Source organism: Podarcis cretensis, assembly GCF_951804945.1.
Source record: "Podarcis cretensis genome assembly, chromosome: 3".
NCBI lineage: Eukaryota > Metazoa > Chordata > Lepidosauria > Squamata > Lacertidae > Podarcis > Podarcis cretensis.
In genome coordinates, this window is record NC_137172.1 from 58,777,166 (window position 1) to 58,802,019 (window position 24,854).

Sequence of the window (24,854 nt, forward strand, 5' to 3'; positions counted from 1 at the left end):
CAACATGTGAAGACAGTTTTGGCATATTAAAAATGGCTGGTGCTGCCCTGAAAATTTAACAGCAATATTTTGGCCTTTAACTTTTTATCTGCCCTCCCCCACCACTGCAAAAAATAGAAATCAAAGATTTTCTTTAAATTAAAAGGATGCATTCTTGCTTTAAAAAAAATTAAATATAGGACAGAGAGGAGTTTGCATACACATATACCCGATGAAGCATTTACATTTTTAAAGAATATAAAAACATGAACAGAAAACGCTATAAATATTTTTAGTGTTTTGTTTTTTAAAAAAAATAATTCAAACTATAATATGCAGCCATACAACAAAATAACACCAATGCCAGGTAATGGTATCAGTAACGGTATCAGGGCACTTATTATGTCCAGTCCAGTTCTGCACTTCCCGTTATACCTGGATCAGGTACTTCTAAAATGTTAGTAATATCAAAACTACCAGGCCACAATTTCACAAATTTTAGTCTGTCTAATAATTGCACCGCATACAGATGGAGCACACATCTTGAATGTAAAAGGTCTCCAACGATCTCATCAAACCATCATGGGTTGTATAGTTTCTGGTACAGTGGTACCTCAGGTTACAGACGCTTCAGGTTACAGACTCCGCTAACCTAGAAATAGTACCTCGGGTTAAGAACTTTGCTTCAGGATGAGAACAGAAATCACACAGCAGTGGTGCGGCAGCAGCGGGAGGCCCATTAGCTAAAGTGGTCTTCAGGTTAAGAACAGTTTCAGGTTAAGAACGGACCTCCAGAATGAATTAAGTACTTAACCTGAGGTACCACTGTACACCTATGGGAGATAGCAGTCAAATCCAACAATGCATATTCTTGCTAGTTAGTAAGTTTTGGAACTAACAACCACAGAGGTGTATTGCGGATAGGCAGAGACAGACCATAGAAATATAATTGGCAGAGGGCTCTTTATGAAGTCATTTCCCCTCCTCTCTGGAGTGGGTAGAAACAAAGAAGTATTTCATGTTCCCCCCTTCCTTCCTTTGACCAGCAATGAGGGCAGACATGCCCTCTGCTTGCTCCAGCTCAGGCACATGCCTAAGACTGTTTCTACTGTAAATATAAGTATTTTACCTGCATATAGCCTCTCCTATATATTAAAACCCATCCCACAAAACCAACTATCACATATAGATTTCATAATATGCTCGACCTTGGTCTCACCCAGCAATGTTTTTTGTGTTTTTTTAAAATGTTTTTCAAACAAAAGTGCATACTCAAACAGCACTACATACATATTGTCTATGCCTTAAGTACTGAGAGAATGTGAGTATGTCATACTGGTTTGTAAATTAAAAACCCTATTATCTTGCCTTAGCTATATCAGCCCATGATGACAAGGCTGCATCCACCTTTGCTGCCTTCTACTTTATTCCCCCCACCCGCCAGCAGCTGATTGGGGCCTTCTCTAGTCTCCTATGAGGCTCTCCTCTCTGTCTGAAGGACATAGGGGAGAGCTAGCATTCCTTGCTTCCTGTTCCACAGTAGCAAGATAACTTCCATCATCCAACCCCAGTTTCTACAACACCCCTCCCCAATTCTCCTTCATCCGCCTCACCTGTCTGAGCCTGCCAATTCATGCCTGATCCTGATAGAACCTCATGACTGATGACATCACTTCAGGTTTAGGCGATTGACCTTAAAAACTCTCAAGCTGATACAAGATATGAATCAGAGAAATTGAAAAACTACATTTCAAACAATGCACAATGGTCACATAAGGGACGTTGTCTCAAACTGTTCTGTGGACATCTTTCTACAAGGTACGTGTCAGGGCTCAGGTGTCCTCATTCAGCAGGTCTAAACCCTGCAAGCAACTCTGTCACTATGCTGATCTCCATTACCACGTGGTACACTGTGGACCAGAGGTTTAGCACACTGAGTATCGGTTCATGTAGTTTTGTTTTTACATTAAAAGCTTAACTGGCAGCATGCGGAATTCCCACATAGACATGGTTTATTGCAACATCGAAATAAAGTTTTCTTTTTAATCTACAGTAAAGTTACCTTTACTACTATCCAATGTAACGACCTCTGAAAATTCATAGAATTGCCAGAGCAAGAAATGGAAGATGTGGACATTTATAAAAGGATATCCTATAAAGAGAATATTATTTTGTCCAAATGGGATATCAATTTTGTTTATTGCTGCAAGTCTCTATTATTATTATTATTATTATTATTATTATTATTTTAAAAAGCTGTCTGTTTGAAATGTTCAGAAATGTATGGTTCTGAGTGCCCTTTTGCCATAAAAATTAATCATGCTTTCAAAAACATATACATTTCCTAAATGCAAATCAACTATAAATGACCGAGGGGGATATTGTGGTCTCAATTTAATGATTTGCAAGCATTAAGTTTCCTACTTCAGGAATCTTAACAAACCGTAAATGAACTGCAGTCAACTCAGGATCTTCTAGAGGACATTCTGACTTCTTCCCCAAAGTGCAGGGCAATGTATCAATAACCCTCTGCAATGCAGTGCAATGATTATTTAAACCTGTACATCATACTGCAGAGATTTCTTTATAAAACAAAAGCTTTTATCTTGCTGATATGCTAAAAACCCAAGTTTTGTATACACATTGTATATACATTGATTCCAGTTTGCGGAAAATGCTTTCTTTCTTACTTTTAAAAGTTTAATAAGATGTTTTACAGAACACTGTTTGAAAACCCCCACCCACCCAACCCTACAGCCAAAATGATTCCAGTTGTGATCTGCAATGTTTCCACTATATTCCAAAGCACTATGGAGGCAAATACATTATCCTTCTAGTAGTAGACTGACAACATCACTGCTAATTCTAGGAGGGCAATATATTCCCACCAATAAGATCTGTTTCCAGTTTGTTGTTTGTCAGTCACCTTATTTTCTTTCTCAGGATCATAACACAGAAATGCTAGAAAGGTTTATTTACACAATGCTTTTGTTATTTTTGTAAACTCTAGATTATGGTTCTGTTCATCAAAATGGATTTTTCCTCCTCTGCAACTTACAGCAAGAGAGGAAGGGCTCCCTCCAGACTTCCTGCAATAGACTTCCTCACTCACCCCTTGCTCAAAAGCTTCCTTCTGTGGAATTCAGTTTCCTCAAACCACCATCACTGGGTTCCATTTATTACCCTACTATTCTTTGAAGTCTGCACAGCTATCACTTCTGTAGCTGAAGAGATAAGCTTTTTGATTTAAATTTTAAAATTTGTACCAAAGACTAGCTTGTCTCTTCAACAGCTAAACCAGGGGTCAGCAAACTTTTTCAGCAGATGGCCAGCCCACTGTCCCTCAGACCTTGTGGGGGGCTGGACTATATTTTTTTTGAGGGGGGGAATGAATGAATTCCTATGCCCCACAAATAACCCAGAGATGCATTTTAAATAAAAGCACACATTCTACTCATGTAAAAACACGCTGATTGCTGGACCGTCCGTGGGCTGGATTTAGAAGGCGATTGGGCCGGATCCAGCCCCCGGGCCTTAGTTTGCCTATCCATGAGCTAAACAGTTAAATGGCCAGTCACCTAGACTTTGCTGTTCTTACTTTCCCATTCAGTTAACTGCATTTCAGAGATAACTGTACATGAAGACAAAGCAACTGACTTAGCCTCTTCCAAAGAAGATTACTCCACAACTTTATAACAGTTCAAGTCCAGCTTTAGCATGCCCCTGAATTCACAACACAGAGACATGTCTTCCTTCCCACAAGTTATCCTTGCATCAGAGTGAATTCAAAGGGTGGTGTGGGATGTTCTATTCATGCTGGGCAGGGTAGACAGAACTCTCTTGGCTACTCAGTCACTCACCTTGTGCAATGCTTTAAAGACATTTGGAAGCACCAAGGTTGACCCTTGCTACTTCTAAGCAGCAATGCTGGTGAACTTCATAATACAGTGGTACCTCAGGTTAAGAACTTAATTTGTTCTCGAGGTCCGCTCTTAATCTGAAACTGCTCTTAACCTGAAGCACCACTTTAGCTAATGGGGCCTCGCGCCACTGCTACGCTGCCGGAGCACGATTTCTGTTCTCATCCTGAAGCAAAGTTCTTAACCTGGGGTACTATTTCTGGGTTAGCGGAGTCCGCAACCCGAAGCATCTGTAACCTGAAGCATATGTAACCCGAGGTACCACTGTATAAGTTTGTATGTGTTAAACTGAGCATCAACTTTCCAGCTAGAAAGCAAAGGTTCAACACATGTGCAGTTGGCATTCATGACTACAGGGGTGTTTTGCAGGGATATGAACAAAAGTGGGGGAGAATCTTGCATTCAACAGCTAACTTCCACCCCTGAGAATTTTCAGAAAATGGTGATAAATACTGAACCAATTCTGACTTGAGGTGAAGGATCACGAATTGTCTCAAAACAAAGCAAAACCCAGATGAAGTGAAACTAACTCCTTCCCTGAATCCCCTTCTCAGCACATTTTGGAATAATAAAATGATGTGAAGGGTTTGTGGCAACCACCAGTAATGCCCAGTTACCAATGACAACCAAAACTGGTTGACTCCTTTGGATTAGTTTGCACTTTTAATTAACAGCTGGGCTTGAGGCCTTGCCTCCAGCCTAATTCCTTACCTTACAAGCTTTTCGACCCACTAGCACTTAGGTCAACTCCATTTCCAAAGTATTCCCCACTCCCTGAGAGAAGATTTGGAAAAGATGTTGACTTGTTATGTTTTTGTAGAATACACCCTCCTTCCACTCACATTACAAATGCTCCTCCAGGTAGTCCTAACACAGGTGATGGATGAGCATATGGAAAGAAGGAAATCTTAGAACGAGAGCATATAATCAGAGGGTAAAGATTTTCCTAATCCTACACAGATATGAAATGATTTGGAATATGGTAACATTGCTGGAACTTATGTATCTTAGGAAACAGAAAAATTGGACAATTAAATTTCTAGAACATGGGTCTCAACAAACAATGTTTGGGAATGACAAGTTCCTGGATAATATATATGTTTATAAGTTATTTACAATGCTTTATTAATTGATCAGGTAAAATATATTATTTATATATTAGGATACTATTTTTCTAAGGTTTGAAATAAAGTAAGGTAAGCCTAGGTATTTGTAGGTGGCGTACTCTGTGCTATGATTTTTTGATCTGCTAAAAATGAAGACGTCACATTTTTTGGAATGATTTGGAGAAATCTAGCTCTCCAGTTTATCCTTTGCCCATATAACTCATATCAGCATATTTCACATCAGCGGGGAGCAAAAGCTAGCAAGAGAAAGAATAATCTAGGTATATGCTATAGGGAACACTGGGATTGACTGCTATAGCACTTTCCGTCTTTCTTGTGGGTTTTCCACTGGCATCTGGTTGGCTAATACAGGATAGGAAAGCTGAACTAGATGGACCTTTGCTCTGGTCCAGCCAAGCTTCTTACATTATTAGGAATCTAGAGACTAAGAACCGAAGTCTGACTCCCCAAGAAAATTGGTGGACTCCTAGCTAAATCAGGGGTGGGGGAACCTCCAACTCATGGCACAAAATTGACCCGCAAGGCAATTTCCTAAAAACACACCCACCAGTCGTCACTGGTGATGCCAACTGATAGGTGGGAAGGCAGCATTTAATCCTGCACTGGCGGTGGGCACTGCTTCCAGCAGGGAAAAGGATCATGCAGCCAAGGCAGCCAGATTTAATCCTTGCTCATCAGCTGGGAAGTGAGGCTTAAAGCCCTTAGCAGAAATGCTGTTTGAAGCAGCACACACTTCTCCTTTAAGTCAATGGGCTGGCAGCAGTGGAGTAAGGAAGAGGAGTCCCCCCCCTCCCGTCCCCCGCCACTGCCATTGACTGCCCACTTGCTTAAAGAAGTGCAAGCTGTTTCAAACAGCACTGTGTTAAACAGGCTAATGCCTATAAAATCTACAATGAACTAGTTGTCTAGTTCGAACGGACTTAAATATAACTGTCGTATTTATTGTCTTAGGCATAAAGCAGCCAACTGTGCGAAAATAGTTTAAGGGGCATTGGCAAAGTTGCCATTTTTAAACGCAACTGCCCTAAACGTTCATGAATACATTCAAGTGGTACAGGGCTTTGCTGCATTCCACCCTGATCTTTCCCTACCCCATGGGTCGGCATAAGAAAGCCTTCCACACAAAAGTTTCCAAAACAAATGAGTAACAGCAAAACACTGACCACACAGAAAGGTCAAGCTGCTCTCATTACGTGTGCACGGCAGGGCCACAGCATGGTAAGCATCAGAAATTTCCCCGCAGATATAAAACACTACACTTTTTCACTTTACATTGTTGATTCTTTCTTTTTTTTGTAACTGAAGGGTGCATAATTAGGCACTTTCAGAGTATATTCATCTATTAGCATGAGTTACATTCAGGAGCAACAGACACAAAGCTTCCTTCCCCCTTATCTGAGGTAATGGACTATCCTGGATTAACTCAATAAACCAGAAATTTACCTCTGTTTTGCAATTTGTAACTAATTTATGAACTGATCAGTACTGAGGTTCAATCTTGCATTGCAAGCATGTTCTCAAAAGCCTTTCCTTCTTGTCTCGAACTTAACACTGAGAGGGTTAGTGGTGGCACAGAAATGTCATCTGTGATAGCGAAGTCAGAAATGGAGCTTGTAATGAGGGAGGACTACGCCACATTTATGCACAAATTTGGGTTTCCGCTACCTTATATACCCCACCAGTTTTCATGTCAAATAAATGAATAGTTTTGCAAAAAAAAAGAGAGGAATTTTTAAATTCATAACATACTGTGTGTTATGCTGATGTTACTCCTTCCAAATGACATTTCTGACCTTTAGCTGCTATGGAAACAAGTCGCCTATATAGGCCAACTCTTTAATTATGCAATGATCCATTTTCAAAAGAAAAAAGGGGGTGTCCCAGGCTATCAGCTTGGCAAAAGACACTGAATGTTGAACACTGTTCGTTCTGTAGTAAAGACTTCTAAATTTAAGTGTGATGAACAGTACAAAAACAATGTATAATTTGCTGCACAATAAGGGGGCAGGAAAAACCCTACCTTTGCACACAGGATGCAAAGTGGGGTAATTCAGGCTACACACAGCAGGAATCTACTATTTTCAGCTGACTGCAAGAGGTAGACTAGACCAGGGGTGTCCAACTTCCAAGAGACTGCGATCTACTCCCACTATAAATAAACTGGCAGTGATCTACCCATTTGATTGACCAGAATTGTTGAGCCTTTTTGGGGGGGAGGACAAAAATTGTAGAGCTTTTTTGAGGGGGAGGGACCAGAGTTGTTGAGCTTTTCTTAGGTAGAGAGATCAGATCAGAATTGTTGATCGACCAGGATCGACCAGGGACAGCCTGCGATCAGCTGGTTGGACAGGCCTGGACTCGGCCATTCCTAATATTTTCAATTACGGTTTAGCATTGCACAATGTAATATGAAATCAGAATAAAACTGCTTTTTAAAATGCAAAATACCATATCCAGATTGGATCTCATAATATTTCTATTCTTCCTGAGTGAAGTAGTAGGCTCAGGGAGGGGTCTGTACCCTCTCACTTTAAGATTAGAGCAAGGCACCAAAATCTTTTCTTAAACTTACCTGCCAACTGCAGAACATTGAATTGATCAGTTTCTATAAGTAAAGTCCTACAAGAAAGACTCCGTGACTTTAAAAATATATAGCAGAGAGCACAGGCACCAGGATACATGAACAAGAATGTGGCACCTCTGAAAAGGACAAATGAAAGCTAAGGGCCTGCTACCAGTCGAAGAATGCTGCATTATTAGGCCACTAGGATCAAAGGAGTAAAGTAGTCAGTGAAATCAACATAAATTGTGAGCAATTTGCGGGAAAGAATAGAACTGAAGCAGCTAAAGAAAATACAGTGGACGCTCGGGTTGCGAACGTGATCCATGCGGGAGGCACGTTCACAACCTGCAGCGTTCGCAACCCACAGTGCCGCGTCTGCGCACATGTGGGTGGAAATTCAGTGCTTCTGCACATGCACAAAGAGTTATTTAGCGCTTCTGCGCATGCGCCGAAACCCAGAAGTAACCCATTCCGGTACTTCTGGGTTCGGCGTGATGCACAACCCGAAAACGCACAACCTGAAGCGTCTGTAACCCGAGGAATGACTGTATAGTTGTGCCACATTATGATCATCATACAAAGACTGCTGGAAGTGGTGTCTCGTGTGATGATTTACCATATCATAACACATCGTTCTGGCACGAAGAGTTTTCACACTGGTATCAGCCTCCTTCTAGAAGTAGTAATGCTAATTCTGGTTACATCACTGAAGAAATGAGATAATTGCAACTTCTCAGCTTTTAAAAGGAAACAAAAAGGCAGTAACTCTCAGCCTGTGCAGACGTTTCATTGCTGAACAATGCAGCACATTCACTACTGAATGAACCCCAGAGTATGGCGAGTCTCTGGGAGGCCACTAGACTGGTTATTATTGCACTAAGCATAACCCTCTCATAAGAGCTATTAGCTGGCATGCTTGGTGGAAAATCAGTGTTTCTCTGGAAGCAGCTGTTAACCACTACCACCCCACTTCAATTCTCCTTTTTATTTAAAAGGATAAGGAATGACTAGGCATGGCATACTCCAAGTTTTCCATGCAAATTTTTATCTTTTAGAACTCTCTCTATGCAAATGATATATACAAAATATCTGGGCCAGAATCCAAAGAGTTACTTACTATGAAATAGTTTTGCCCATCCACTCCCCAACTCATGTCATATAACAAACTGTTCTTTAAAGTACCCTATGTTTCTAAAGCAGTTTCTCAGGCCATATACTTAAGCTTAGGAAACACAAATCTAGGGCCAGCTGAATGTTTGGAACTGCTTATACAGTCTCTTTGGGTCCCAGACCTGCCAAAATTCAACTTTTTTGCTTTGGTATTAGGTAAAGATTATGGTTTTTTTAAAAAATTATAAAGCAAGAGTAGTGAGCAGAATGAACATGTGCATTAAGGACAGAATCATTTATACAGCAGACTTCAGCTTTGCATTATTTGCAGCAACAGTTCACAAGAAGTCTAGCTGCTGTACATTTATTTTTAAAAGAGCTTGCCTCTTTGGCAGTGAAATAAGCCAGCTAAGCAGTGACTGCATATTGACAATGCAGCTACAAAGCCACAGATCAAGTTCAGTAAAGCCTGTAACTGTATCCAATGGTTACATTTAATTATACAAACTAATGAGGGAATACATACATTGTATGTATATTGCTTTAACTGTTCAGCACAACAAATAAACACAAAGTGTGGAGTATCCACAGCAAGAGAGATTTTGACCAGATGTGTATGTAAAAGGTATATACGTAGCAGAGATCATGCTAAAGCAAGAGCCCTCTCTTAATTTTTGAACCTTCTGCCTTGCACTGCAGTCCCACCTGTTCAGGAGGGACCCCATATCCTCTGGAAAGTGTTATTGGGGGGGTGTACAGGGGAGGAAGGGAAAAATCAGGTTTGCAAGCTGCCTTTCACTCACACAAGCAGTGGAGACAACTCACTAATTAATTAACAATAGAGTTTGGAATGCAGCATTCAAAACCTTCTTGTAACCTTGCATCTAGTGGGGAATGCTTTGTCTGGAAGCAAAAAATGGCATCCTATTATAGTTGCAAAGATTGTGGAAAGCACCAGACAAAAGGATTATGGCTCAATTTGTAATTCCAGAGCCCTTGGCTTTGGTCAGAATTTATTAGCAGCACAAACTGTCATGGAATGTGTGCTCCATCTGCTTCTTGTTACCTTCATTCATGAGCACTGCCATCTAAAAATGATAATTTCAGAGTAATTTTTTCCATATACATACAAAGCTTGATAAAAATTCAAATGTCCCTTTAATATTATTGGTAAAGGACATTAACCCTAATGGGACATTGTAAACATAAGTAGTTTTGTGATACCAAACTCACTACTGCCACCACCAATGTAAATGCTTTCCCTAAAACCTTAAATTATATAAATTATAAACACCTGCATTTCCATAGGTTTGTATCCTTTACATATGGCATCTCCTTTTTATAGGGCACCGCTTACCGGCGGGAAGGTAAACGGCGTTTCCATGTGCGGCTCTGGCTCGCCAGAGCAGCGATGTCACGCTGGCCACGTGACCCGGAAGTGTCTCCGGACAGCGCTGGCCCCTGGCCTCTTAAGTGAGATGGGCGCACAACCCCAGAGTCTGTCAAGACTGGCCCATACGGACAGGGGTACCTTTACCTTTACCTTTACCTTAAGTGTGCCAAAATGGGGGCAACAAGCCAAGTCATCATTTTGACATTAGCCATTCTGATCTCAAGATGAGAGTCAGGATCTAAGACACTGATGCTGATGCAGAACGAAGTGTGAAAAGGGTTCACCTCTGTCTGTCCTGAGACAACTGCACTGAGAAGTACAGTGGAGGAAAGTATCGTGGTGGCAGGCTAAGGGTTTTTTTGGGGGGGGGGCAATTGCCCTTCATTCCTCTTTACCAAGTTCATCAGGTAAAGGAAGAGGAAAATAGACACCTAGCCTCACTAAGCAGGAGTTAAAAGGTGGCTTCTCTCTTTTGGAAGTATGGGCAGAATGAACATGCGTCTCTTGAAATTGACTGAGGGGGGTTGGAGAAGCTGAATGAGGTTTGAATGTTTTTAGCTAAGTTAGTTGAAGATGAACTGATTTGGAAGGTTGGGAGTTTCAGAAAGCTCAGATCTCTCTCTGCCGTGAGCCATAGCTGTCAACTTTCCCCCTTTCTTGCGAGGAATCCTATTTGGAATAAGGGAATTTCCCTTAAAAAAAGGGCAACATTGACAGCTATGCCTTGAACTCAAGTTTGTGACCTTGGGCAAGTCACTTGCCATTCAGCCTCACTAGTCTGTCTTCTGCAGACCAGGTAGTGCAGAAGCAAATGTGGGATCAAAGGGAGCAATTGAATGTTTAGCCCCCACCTCTGCCTTGCACTCAGATTGTAGTCTTGGGCTATTCCATTCAATGCCACAAGCCAAAGAGCAGTGATACCATCCCGAAAATATTTTACATAGTTTTCAACTAAAAGGAATTGTCATTATGAGATGGCTGCATTTATCCCCAAGGATATCTAACTCCTTTGGAAGAAACTTCCAAGATGCTATTATCTGAAGACTGAAATGCTTATTTCTGGACAATTATCAGGTTTCTTTCCTAAGCTTTGGTTACCCCAAACCCCTTATCTATTTTCTTAGACTGTTGATTCTATAACACACACACACACACACACACACACACACACAAATAAGGGCAAAAGCAAAGCTGCTGCAGTGTGTTTATAACCTTTTTGCATCTATAAATATTACAAGCAATAGGACATTGTTTTCATATATTTACATCCTAATCCATGCAAGTTAAATGGGACTTGTTTCCAAGGAAGCAAGCCCAGGACTGAAGGCTTTTGGCAATCACAAGAAAGCAGGCTATGAAAAGGCATAAAAGCTGAAGCTCACAAAAAGCAGTTATATTCATTTTTGAGCAAAATCCTTTCAAACGTGCTTAAGACACACAGTTATAAGAACACAACACAGTACGTGTAAAGATGCATAAGAGGAGAAAACAGACACAGAGGAGAGTTAACAAGAATCAAAGGAAGTACAAGAAAAGAATTGCTTACCCTACAGATGCTTCCTCTGCAACAAACAAGCTCATTTTTCACAGGGCTGGAAGGGTAAGCCTACCCACACTCCATTAAATCAATTGTTCATTCTGCAAATTGGCTTAAGGCTGCTCTTGGGCATTTTATACATAGAGATGCAGCTGCCTAGAAATGCATCTGCAAAGTGAGGCAAAAACAAACAACACCACATTCACATACCGATGAGAGAGAGAAAGAAAGAAAGAGCGCACACCCACGGGATCGCTAATGAATTCTCCGAAAGAACCAGCCTAAATGGCTATTCACTGAAAGGTGTTCAACACAAGATTAACAAGTGGCTAAGAGCCACCCTCTGGTTTTGATTTTTAAAGCTGCAGTTTTTTGATACCACTGCTGGCAACCAGCCATCACTGCAGGCCTCAAAAAGTAGTGGAAAGCTTAAAAGGGGGAAAGAGCCTGCCGGGAAAATTCTTCTAAGCCTGCAGCTCTGCAGCACTCTTGTTCTTTACAATAAGGAAGAGCAAGAACCCTCATCCCATTGCCAGTCTTTCAAAGCAAACTCTAAAAAGGAAATGTAAGGAGGTCTATGTGACGAATCACTTAGCCCAGCTCTAATATAGTAAATATTATGACCTGAGTATTCTTGCAAGGTTTGAACATGTGGGCTACTCTTAAAAATAAAACCACACACATACACACAAATATCAAATATGCTCTCGCCAGCAGCAACATGGGTAAAACAGGGGAAGAGAATGAAGATAATAAAGCTAAAGAAACGGATTTTCTCAGGTATTTCTCCTGTTTCAGGAACTGACGAAGGGGAAGTTCCATAATCAAAGATCAACAGCATCAACCATCAAAGAAATCTTTATATTTTACATACATTGCAATTTATGGACAACCACTTGCTTCAGTCTGACATAAACCACAGTCCTTTATACACACAATGTAAATAAGGTATGCTGTGCTAATAAAACAAGTCCCCTTTCCCTTAACAAGCAAAGACACAAACCTACCGTATTTTTCGCCCCATAGGACGCACCTAGTTTTTTTGGGGGGGAAATAAAGGAAAAAAATTTATTTCCCCCCCAAGTGCGGGGCTGGTGCGGGGGAAGCCTGAGCTTCCCCCGACCCCAGCCTGCTATCCGCAAGCCTAGGGAGCCTGGCGGAAGTCGTGCCGGTCTCCCCTGGCTTGCGGAGAGCTGCGTGAAGCCCGGGACTGTAGGCAGCTCTGCGCAGCCCTCGGGAGCCTGGCGCGAAGTTGCGCCGGTGTCCTGAGGGTTGTGCAGAGCTTCCTGAAGCCTGGAGAGCGAGAGGGGTTGCTGCGCACCAACCCCTCTCGCTCTCCAGGCTTCAGCAAAAGCCTGCATTCGCCCCATAGGACGCACACACATTTCCCCTTCATTTTTGGAGGGGAAAAAGTGCGTCCTATAGGGCAAAAAATACGGTAATAAATATATGGTTTTACAATATAAATTACAGTGGAACAGCTTTCCTTTCATATGTTTTACAGTCATGCATTTCATTGCTTAGCTCTGTCTATATTTTAGAATACTCAGCTTTATTAAAAGAGTTCTGTAGAAGGTTTTAGGAAATGTGAGTTTAGGTTAGTTTCCAACATATTAAATTGCTGTGATTTAATGTTCTATGTGTCTTGCGAGTCAAAGGAAAACAAAACCAAAAAATCCTGTAAAACACTAATGTCTTGTGTATAGATGAAATCTAAAGTTCAGCACCGAGACTTGAAGAAAGTTTCCAAGTTTCAGTAAACTGGTCATAAGACACAAGTTTATTTGAAAGTTCTTTTGCTTGTTACATTTGCTGGAAAAGTGGGGAGATAAACAGTTGCCTTTAGGTGGCAAAAGAACCAAAGTCAATGGTAACTTTTTAGAAAATGTTTGACTAACTCAGCCTTGCCCAGCCTGGTGATCTCCAAATGTTGCTGGCCATATTGACTGGGGCTGAGGGGAATTTTAGTCTAAAACATTTTGTTTGGTGACTGCTGCCTATATCATAATCTCAGATTTCCAAATCTGCCCAGGGTGCCAAAAAAACTTATGACAACCAGATAGTATATTTTCACAACCTGGTTTAGTCCATAGGAGCCAACTCCTATGGGCTGAGGTCCCATTGCCCTCCATAAAATATTTGAGGGGGCTGTGCCCCTAAGTTGATGGGCATTGCCATTCAAATGAGGTGTGTGTGCTGCATCTTGTGATTAATTATACCTGGGGCCCCCAATATTTTATTCAAGTTGGCACCACTGTATAGAGAGGAATAGGATTCTCTAAAATTATACCATCAAACCTGAGTTTTAACCAAGCTTAGCAAGTGTCACAATAGTGTACTTAAACCAGAAAGAGAAGGGTGGGATGCTATTTTCTTTAATCACAAAATAAACTTTCTGTATTCAAACTAAATAAGCCACCAGTGTTTAGGCTAAACATATTTGATAGAATTATTACAAAAGTAACCAAAAAAGAGAAATGTTTGGATATTACATTCAGGGCTATTTTGTTGAGAAAGAAAAAAGTGATGACTTTAGATAAGAATCATGTGGATGTCCCAGCACAATCCTGCGCTGGAATGTTAAGACCATCACATTTTTCTTTCCTCAGTTCTCAAATATATTCAGTAATTATTTTAACCTGAACTTTGCATGGCCTTAAATGTAAAAAGCAAGCACACAGAACAGCTCTACTCAGTGCTATTTGGGTGGTATAATAAATAGGCATGATACTTGAAAATATCAACTAACTTCAAGCTGAGGACAGGAGGAAGTTCCTTGGCAAATAAAATTATATTGCATCATTACATGCTACATTGTGATGAAAGATTAATGACAAATCCAGTCCAGGAGGTATTGTTGTTTGAGGAGTGACACCAGACAATTCTTAAAAATACTCAATTAGGAGATTAAAATGACTGATCCCATTTTGATTCATTCCATAGATTCAGGTTCTTTAGTCTGAACAGGTAGAACACAACACACTGCCATTCAGCTATCACTTTAGCTGATTTAAAACTGGTGTGTACTTATTCTTTCAAATTTTCAATCCATTACCTAAACTGATGGACAAATGTATTATAAGAACACAACAAAGGCAAATAGTCTACCTTCATACTTTCTTTTACTGTTCAGAGTAATCTTTGTCTAATCTTGCAAATGCAAGATGCAGTTAGAATTAAAGGAAAATAAATCAGATGTTAAAGCCATTGCCAGCATGGTTTCCTCAATGACTTGTCACAGGAGCCTTTCTTAAACCTTGACGTGACCTCAAAAAAGATGCTTGGTCTTGATGACAGCACCGTTTCCTTAACACGAGAAGCCTTCACAGTGATCCTAAGGACACGACTATCACCAACAAGGACTACCATCAAAAGATAAGTCTTTACTTGTTGCAGGGGTGGGAGCATGTAATTTTCCAGATGTTGATGAACAACAATTCCCACCAGCTCCTACTCTTGGTCATGTTGGCTGAAGCTGATGAGAGCTGGTATGTAACATCTGGAAGCCCACAAGTTTCCCATCCCTGGACTATTGAATGGCCATGTTCAGCCAGTCATATCTCAGTTCATTCAGATAAGATGTACAACAACCTCTTGTCCCTGTGTGCTGCCCACTGATCATCAATGAGTACTAGGCATGATGGCTATGCTTTGCCTCCACAGCTGCAGGCGGTTTGCTTCTGAATGGCAGTTTCTGGAAACCACGAGAGGGGAGAGTGCTCTTGTGCACTGGCTGGCCACTGTGAGAACAGGATGCTGGACAAGATGGACCACTGACCTAATCCAGCAGGCTCTTATGTTCTTAGGGAGTCTTAGATGTACCTACTTCAGGGTTGTTGTGAGGATAAAACTGGGGAAGGGGCGAACTGTGTTCATCACTTTGAGCTCCTTGAAAGAAAAAAAGGGGGGTATGTTTTACATAGGACTAAGTAAAATTTCTTCATTGAGGCTTTAGAATATCCATTTAACTTTTAGATATAAGATTTCAAAGGAACCAAGATGCGGTGCACAATGTCTGAGTTTTAAAGGAGCCAGAACTCTTGCAGTATCTATTACAATTGAAACCAATACCCTAAATGAATATTTGTAACAATTGTATCTCCCAAGGCTGAAATATAAAGCAGCAAATAATTTTGCTTTTTTGGCAGATGGCTAAAATACCTCTAGCTCTGAATCTTTGAACTGGAATTCTAGTTTATTCCATGTATCAAAGTCAGTCCGCCAAACACAATAATTAAATGCCTCCAGAATAAAGGAAACTTGCCAGAATTTCCAAGTTCAATTGAAAAATAAGCATCAACTTGCATAGTCAAGATGCAGCAAAAGAAGTTGAACTTTATACCTCAAGTTATAGATGAAAGCAGATGTTAATATTTTTGTTTGTGCTGTCTCCATAGGAACGAAAGTAACAAAAGATGAAGGTTTCCAAAGAACAGTTATCAGGTTTGATTTAGTACCTCCAGTTCACACGTTCTAATACTTCCCTTGAGTCACAAATACTGAAATAACGTGAAGAAAAGCAACAAAGACCCATCTTGAAGCCTCCCAGTTATCCCTAATCTGAAATATTACTTCCCTCTTGGGCTGGTCCCAATCTTTTAGATAAAAGTTGGACCATAGCAGTTAATGCCAACTTAAACACAGATACATAGTTACGTCCAGGGGATCTGGACTGAGGGATCTAGCCTTCAATAATACCGATCTCATGGGGAGAATCCCATTCACCTCCCAGTCTCAGGAAGCTGGCCATGCCGGATCTTTGTGTATGCAGCTGTTAAGGCACACCTCTGCATTATTTAGGATGAATGCATTGTTGGGCCCAGTAACATGTACCCCCCGAAAACATTCCTCAGATGAAAATATGGACATTTCTCACTCTCCTCCCAAACTGCCTCTCCTTGACCCCTCATTTTTTGTCCCTCAACCAGAGCATTTCCACCACCACTATACCAATGGGCCATGGCACCAACACCCTTCATAATCCTGAAAACCCCTTAACCCCGATTTTATTTTATTCATTGGTAGATTTGCCAAAAGAAAAACACAAACCAATAAATAAATTTTAGAAAGGGGCAAGTTTTTTTCTGGGGGTACGTAGGGGTACGCATACCCTAAATATTTTGTGAATCTAAGTTTTGCCTCATATTTCAATATGAGTAGGAAAATGAGAGTACCTCTAAAAAAAATTTAAGAAAAGAAAGCAGTGTGTGTGTGTGTGTGTGTGTGTGTGTGTGTATAAAGACTCTTCCTTTCTTCATGCCCAGGGTGTCCCTGCCATCTGCCAGCTTCTCAGAGCCGGTGTGTCACAGCCACTACTGCTGCCATCGCTCAGAACAAGCACCAGCTCATTCTCCACCCCGAGCTCGGTGGGAAAAATAGGGACATTTTGGGATCAGATCAGAAGCTGGGGTGGCTTTCATACTTCCAGGACCTTCCCTGGAAAATAGGGGCACTTGGAGGGTAACATGGCATCAAGAAAAGTTGTCATGTTATTGGCAACCAACTATATGTACCTCCATGCAAATGTGTGCAAAAGAGGACTGGGGAGGGGGGGGAGAGAATACCATTCTTAGGTGCTCTCTATATACAGCACCTCTCATCACAGTTTGTCTGCTATAAGACCCAGTTCACACCTTACTGCAAAAAAGAGAACTTCAAATAAATATGAACTAGTTAATACTATGGGTACAGGATCTGACTTCTGCATTATTCTATGATTCTATGTCTTACAGCAACCCAACTGGTATGCCACCATCTACTTTATTTTCCTCATTCTCCCTCAAATGGGATGAGAATTGAGCTGCAAATATAGTTGGCAGAAAAAGAATTCTGCTCATCCCAATAGTAAACTGCACCAATGGAATACATATTCCTTACACACACAAACCCAAAGCCCAAGTAAAAGGACTACAATTAGCTGTTGTGGTTTTCAAAAAAAGCTAGTAAATTGTAAGTTTTACAATTGTCAAATTACTTAAAGAAAACACTAGATGTACCTTGAAGCTTTTTTTGGGGGAGGGGGAAATCCAGCATGGAGGTTTTCTGAGGTTCCCACCTCTATGGTTTGCTATATCAGCTTGTCAATTCACCTTAAATTTGAAAGTTAACGTAATAGCGACTATACCTCCAAGCCTGATTTGCTGAAGAAATAACAGTTTAGTTGTTTGACCAATCTCACAGAAAGAACATATGCTTTTCTATTAATATTTTATTGCTTATAAAACATCAAAGCTGGCTGCCTTCCTACTTTGTCAGCAAGCAACAATTTCCCCCTTTTAAGCTAATTCAAACCACAGGGAGCCAATTAAAAAAAGTGAAGCTTAACACAACTATTTCCTTCTAGTAATCTCTCTAAATTTAGGGTTTATCAGGCCTTATGGGGTCTTCTTTCCAGAGCAATTGGCATTTATTCATTTAACTACCGTGTGTATAGCTAAGGGAATGAAACAAGTTCAAACGTTACCACTTGACTTCAAATTGAGAAAGACAGAATTTATTTAAAACACACTTGAGATTTCTTCTGAAAAGTTTTTCTTTTAATACAAGGAAATATGTTACAACATTCCTTCTTCCTTTGTCAAAAAGGGGCTAAATTAGTATTTTGGCAGTCACCAAAGGCTTTTTCCAGTAATATTAAATTTCGCCATGTTACAGGATATGGACACTAAAAGGCTACTGAAGGCTAACATTGCTGTTATTTAAAAGAATCCTTAGTTGTTGTTTTTTAAGGCAATGATGTGCTTCAATGAGGTAATACGAAAACATTTTCCCATTTTTTTGTTTTCGTTTTTCAGTGAAAAAAAGTTGGGAAGGGGGAAACAGAAGCATATACAGTCGTACCTTGGAAGTTGAACAGAATATGTTCCAGAAGTCCGTTCGACTTCCAAAACGTTTGAAAACCAAAGCATGGCTTCTGATTGGCTGCAGGAAGCTCCTGCAGCCAATCGGAAGCCCCGCCGGATGTTTGGCTTCCAAAAATAGTTCGCAAACCAGAACAGTCACTTCAGGGTTTGCAATGTTCAGGAGCCAAAACGTTCGGGAACTAAGCTGTTGGCCTTCCAAGGTACGAATGTATTAAATTCTTAGTAAATCCGGTGAAGTTTCAACTTCTGTTTTTTATTTATCTGATGTTTTTAAAACAAAAAGCACTTTTATCTGTCCTGACCACGCAAAATGAACTCAGTAATCTTAGCAAAGGAATGCAAACACCAGCAATGCAGAAGATGAACTGCAAGTCCTGTGTTAAAGCTATCCAAAGCTTCAAAATTTACATGCAATTGCATACTGAAAAACTGCATGCAATTGCAAAATGCATAGAATTATTATTATTATTATTATTATTATTATTTTGCATTATGTGAGGAATGTAGATCTGCCTCTTTGCCGAGACACTTTCATCTCTGCTTTAATTTTAATTTAGTAGTTTGTGCAGAGAAAGGAGATACAATTGAATACACAATAGCAAAGCGCTTTTTGGCCTGAGGGCAGAAGCTTCCATACCCCTGGGCTAAAGGTTAAAAGATTCTGATAAACCTTCCTAAAATAAGCCAATCACAATCAGAGAACAAAGTACTGTGTTGCATGAACACAAATGTTTATTTGAGCAGCTAACAACCCTTTTTATATAATTCTTTTCCATTTTGTTTGCATTACATTTTCAACTCAGAAATAAAGCAGAATGGAAAATAAAGAAACCCTACAAACATGTGTGTGTGTGTGTGTGTGTGTGTGTGTGTATAAAACTTGGCAAAGAGGAAAGTGGGACATCCAACAATTTAAAAATTGTTCTCTATGGTAGAATTGACTAGATGTCAAAATAAACTGTTTTTAAAAACACCTTCATGTGGTAGCAATTTTATCCAGCAAAAATCCTTACTTGAAGCAAAGAATTCCAAACAACAGAGCTGCATAACAAATTTCCAAATCACCCATGATGTGTAACAGGTGAAAACACATGAGCTGTGTTATTTAGATTTGTTTAAGGGAACCTATAAAATGCTTGTTCAATATCAGATCTAGTTGGTTATCTTTAGAATAACAATTGGCAGCTAACTGCAATACAGTGGACGCTCAGGTTGTCAATGTGATCCGTGCGGGAGGCACATTCACAACCCACAGCACCACGTCTGTGCACATGTGGGTTGCGATTCGGTGTTTCTGCGCATGCGTGACCGCTGAAACCCGGAAGTAACCCGTTCCAGTACTTCCAGGTTTCAGCACATCCGTAACCTGAAAAAACGCAACCTGAAGTGTCTGTATCCCGAGGTTTGACTGTAATGAAACTCTCAGGGCTGCATCGCGCATTACAAAATTTGTTCGTAGAAGGCTGTTTAATGAAGAGAACAATGCTATTGTTGGTATTTCACAGATTGATGCTCACAGCTTCCCTCCCCATGTCCACAACAAAAACAAACAAGCCATCAGCATATGTAGTAATCAGATTATCACATCATTTACAGACTACTCAGACAATATTTTTTTCAGAGGTGCCTTCTGCCTAGGAATTCTGTAAACATGTGAGGAGAGTCAGAATCTACAACACGTGGAAGCTTTCATCAGTGACAGCTATTTTTAGCCACCTATATACAAATCCAAATTGCTGCTAAGAAGGGTAAACAACATAGTAAATTCATGGCTATTTTTAGAAAAAGGTATTTAGCACTGCACTTTGACATATGTATCATCTGACATATATTTAGTACCTTTCACTAGCAATAATCCATTCGCCAAACCCGTGTGCTGGCATTGATATCAGCATGTGACACCAGAGTGATTTAAGGATTCATGCCTCCTACCAAAAAACATTATCATCTATAAATGACAGGCAAGCACCCAATACAACTGGTACATAAAACTCCAAATATATTAATGTACTCTAGATTGCAGTAAGTATCTGTGAACAAACCCCTTTAAAAACTCTTTCCTTATTTAATATTTATACTGGACAGCTCAGTTGGTTAGAACATGGTGCCAGTAACACCAAGGTCGCAGGTTTGATTCCCATGTGGGACAGCTGCACATTCCTGCATTGCAAAGAACTAGATGATCCTCAGGGTCAATTCCAGCACTACAATTCTTTGATTCTTACAATAAGTACAAAGGGATCTGCTTAGCAGGTGAGAGAGTTGATTTTCATACCAGCTATTTAAAATAAAAAATCCTATTATGTTTGAGGCCAAAAATAAAGCAAATCAGGCAACTTCTCTCAATACAACCACCAAAAGCACTTCAGTCTAGCACAGGGAGGGATTTTAACTGAGCTCAAGATAAGGAAGGAAGGGTTAACTTTCATGGAAAACTCATGCAAATAGGCTTGTGTCTGAATACATCCCCAACTTCTGAGCACAATTAGCGGCTGTGGAATACTGCCTGTGCCAGACTGCTGGAAAGGCGAAATGGATATCCAGGGGGAGGGAAGAGGGGAAGGAGTATCCTGGAAAAAGGCATGGATGACCGAAACTTTCTACAGGAGACCTCTCCACAATGCAACTTTTTGTTATAGATCCCAAATGTGCTTATATATTCCACACTATGATTTATGGTGTATGTTGTTTGGGATTTCTAAGAAATATTTCAGAACACTGAATATTTCAGTCCCACCATCCATCCAACAGAGATGATATAATACACACACATTTTGTGTGTGTGTGTGTGTGTGTGTGTGTGTGTGTGTGTGTGTTATAAAGTCACATACACCTTAAAACTCACAGGCCATTCAAATTTTACAGGCATGATTAAAAGGAGTATTAGATCACAGCTGACTGGAATGCTGAACTCCAGCTGGACACCAGCCAACCGGGACTCATGGTAACCATTGTGTTTTTAAAGATCCATTTTAAAAGAGTCATTAATATTCTCCTCAGGACTTCAAATGCATGGTAAGTAATCCAACTTGGCAACAAACCTATGGAAGATGGTGTTACTTTCTACTTTCAGCCAACACACTTTCTTGAGCAGATTTGAAGGGTTAAGGCCCAACACTTGCTTTCATGCATCAGGGCATAACCAGCAAGACTTCATGATGTAAACCCAGGTAAATATTTGTTTTGTATTCTTTTTATAAATACTTTAATTACAAATTGGTTTAATGTAGGGTGCACCAAACACTATATAATTTTGATATTCCTTCAACTGTAGCACATTCAAAGACAGCTGAACCCCAAAATACCTGCCACAAGGTTTTCACATTCAACTTGTTTATCACAGTCTTTTTTACTTTCACAAATACTCTAAGCGGTGTTGGAAACTGAGATATGAAAGCTAGGAGCTAAATGGCACCTTAAGCATAGGTTATGGGCGCAACAATGGAATGTCTAGGCCCACTTTTTTATAACAAGGATACAAAGCAGAAAATGAATGAACTGCAGCTAAAATCTTATATTCATTTTTCACATGGTCTAATCCTCATCTGAAGACTGCAAAAAAACCCAAAGCCATGCTTCCCCTGCCCACCCCACTAATATTCTTAAAAGAGGGTCTCTTCTCCAGTCTTCAGAGAGTGGCTGGAAGTGGGGAGGCAGAAAAGGGTCCTCCTTTTCTTCCACTCTGCAGTTTTAATCTGAAACCTTAGGTGCAGTACTGTGTCCAGAGCTCAGAAATGGCTCTCGCTAATGAAATTCCTTGTCACAAAACGCGCCTAGAACAACAGGAGTTTTGAACACTGGCTTTAAGATAACAGCCCAAATGCCTCTTCTTAAGCAATGTATATGGATTAGCTTGAAAAATGACCTCTTTGCAATTACCGTATAGTGGGAGTAATTTCTACAAGCAGACCAAAGGAGGGGTAACAGCACCAAAGCCAATACTTTTCAGATTTGAAAAAAATAACAACTTGCAATGCTTATGACTGCCTCATGAGTTGTTCTTCAGTGTAGTTTGTAAATTTATCCAGAGAAGGAACCCTCTCTCCCTGCCCAGTTCTCTCCCAGCTGATCATTTACCTGCCCTGGAAGTAATAGCAACAATAGTAATAAATTTCTGGAGGCCTCTCTCCCTGATATCTGGACTCTGGAAACGTTATGACAGTGTTCCAAGAGTGAGAGGCCATTATACACTCACTTCAACAAAACTAAGTTTTACATCAGCTCTAGAAGATGCTCGAGCAGTGTTTCCCAAACTTGGGTCTCCAGCTGTTTCTGAACAACAACTCCCATCATCCCTAGCCAGCAGGACTATGATTCTATTCTATAACCAGTGGTCATGGATTATGGGAACTGTAGTCCAAAGACAACTGGAGACCCAAGTTTGAACTCTGAGCTTCAACTCTGGACAACCTGGAGGGAAAGAGACACCCAAATTTAGAGAATAGTTGTTAAATATGTCTGTCTCTCTGCTGGCACCATTCATATTTAAAACTTGACAGATTCTGGCCCATGTTATTTAACATCTTCTGCATTGAACGGGAAGAATAATTCAAGGTGTTCATTGTCATCTATATGCAGGTGACGTGTAGCACTTTTAAACTTTTCAACCTAACACAAAGGAAGCTGTTGAGGTTCTGAACTGAAACCTGGAGAAATTAATGAGCTGGATGAGCACTAAGAAACTGAAGATGAATCCACACAAGACACACATGCTCCTGATCAGGAGGGAGATGGCTTTGGAACAAGAATTCTGCCTGGTTTGAATGAGAATGCACACACATAAACACATCTTGAAAAATCAGGTTTGCAGTTTGAAAGTGTTCTTAGACTCAGTTTTCTATCTGGATGACCTGGTGGCAAAAGTGGCCAGTTCCAAGAGAGTCAGACCTGGCTACAATTAAGAAGAAAGAGAGGCTGAGTTAAATCAAGATCAGATTAGTGCAATGTGCTCTAAATGGGGCAACTTTAGAAAAACCTTTAGAAGACACACTTGATCCAGAATGCAGCAGCAAGCTCATATATAGGAACATGTTACACCTGCAACCTCTGTGCCCACTGCCATTTCTTCCAGACACAACTTTGGCAATTACCTTCAGATAGCTGAATGATTACCCATACCACCCTGTTTGTTCCCTAATATCTGGAGAGGTCCTTTTGTGTCATGTAGCTGTTTTAATGGCTGCATCCATATTGTGGGACATTTTGCTCCATAAAGTGTGGGTGTCCCCTCTCAGGCTGTCTTTTGGCAGTAGGGAAAGACATTATTATTTAGATACGCATTTACTCAAGTATCTGCTATAAATAATCATGGTTTATCAATGCCTTTTATGATATTTTATGATATTGTTGATTCTGAATTACAGTAAGCCACTCTAGTGGGATAGAATTTCTATGGGAATATCACAAGAGGACTCTGGTGCACCAAGGAGATCAAAATGGAATATATAAGCCATACCTGAGCTACAATTTTTAACAGCGTGTTATGATCAAAAGTGGAGGAGGGGTTCTCCCCCTCCCAGAGTGACTTAGAAACTTTTTTTGTATTCAGAGGATGGCGTGGAGGGTTGTAGTAATATTACTCATGACAAAGGATCCTGCTGAGCAGGGAAGATTAGCTACTCCGGTGGTCCAGAGTGTCCCATTACAACCCACTCAGGGGGGGAAATGGAAATATGTTAGATGCTGTGTGACAACTTAATCTACTACTCCTTACAGTGTGCAGACATCTGGCTCAGCCTGTATAGACATCATCAAACACACACATTTACTATCCGCTGCATTGTCATTTGAATTATTATTAGTTTAAAATGTGACCTCTTAAGTTTTTATCTACACAAGAATTTTATTCTCCATTTGCAGCAATCTCTTTGTGTTATAAATTATCATGAACCAAGCCTTTTTATTTGGATACACACACAAAGGAAGATAAAAAAAGGAATACAGAGTCTGGACAAATTTGTCTCCTACAGCTGTCCAGGAAAAGATGCTAAAAATGATGGTTTATCCAGATGCCCTACAAAATCTAGGGGAAGCAGTCTTCAAAATAATGTGAAAAACTTATCTGGCTCACCAGGAGAATACAAATGCCTTGTTAGGTTACTACATCCCACAAACTAGCCAGCTGTGAAGGAAACAGCCTGGTGACAAACCATACCAGGAAAGCAGGTCAGGATTTCCTGCTGTAATAGAGCCTGCTACTCAAAGAGAAGCTAAAAAGAGGGTCAAGCTGCAAAAAGGTTTTCTTGTAAAAGCTATGTCATAAATTGATAATAAGTAGCAGCCTAGAATTGGATTTCCATTCCACAGCATTTTCGATTTTGTGCCAACCTTATACTACCCAAATTACCTTGGTAATCAAATTT

The 24,854-nt window shown here is 40.4% G+C and overlaps 1 protein-coding gene across 5 annotated transcripts in view; it reads right to left on the reverse strand.

Annotated features, from left to right (window-relative positions):
• PLEKHG1 (pleckstrin homology and RhoGEF domain containing G1) overlaps nt 1-24,854 on the reverse strand; it is a 112,797-nt gene that overhangs the window by 53,731 nt on the left and 34,212 nt on the right. The window contains exon 2 of one of the 5 annotated variants that reach the window (XM_079971492.1): nt 11,639-11,797. The exons of the other annotated variants lie outside the window; for them this stretch is intronic. The gene's annotated coding sequence lies outside the window, so the exon portion shown is untranslated. The remainder of the gene's footprint in view (nt 1-11,638; nt 11,798-24,854) is intronic. 5 annotated transcript variants of the gene reach the window in all.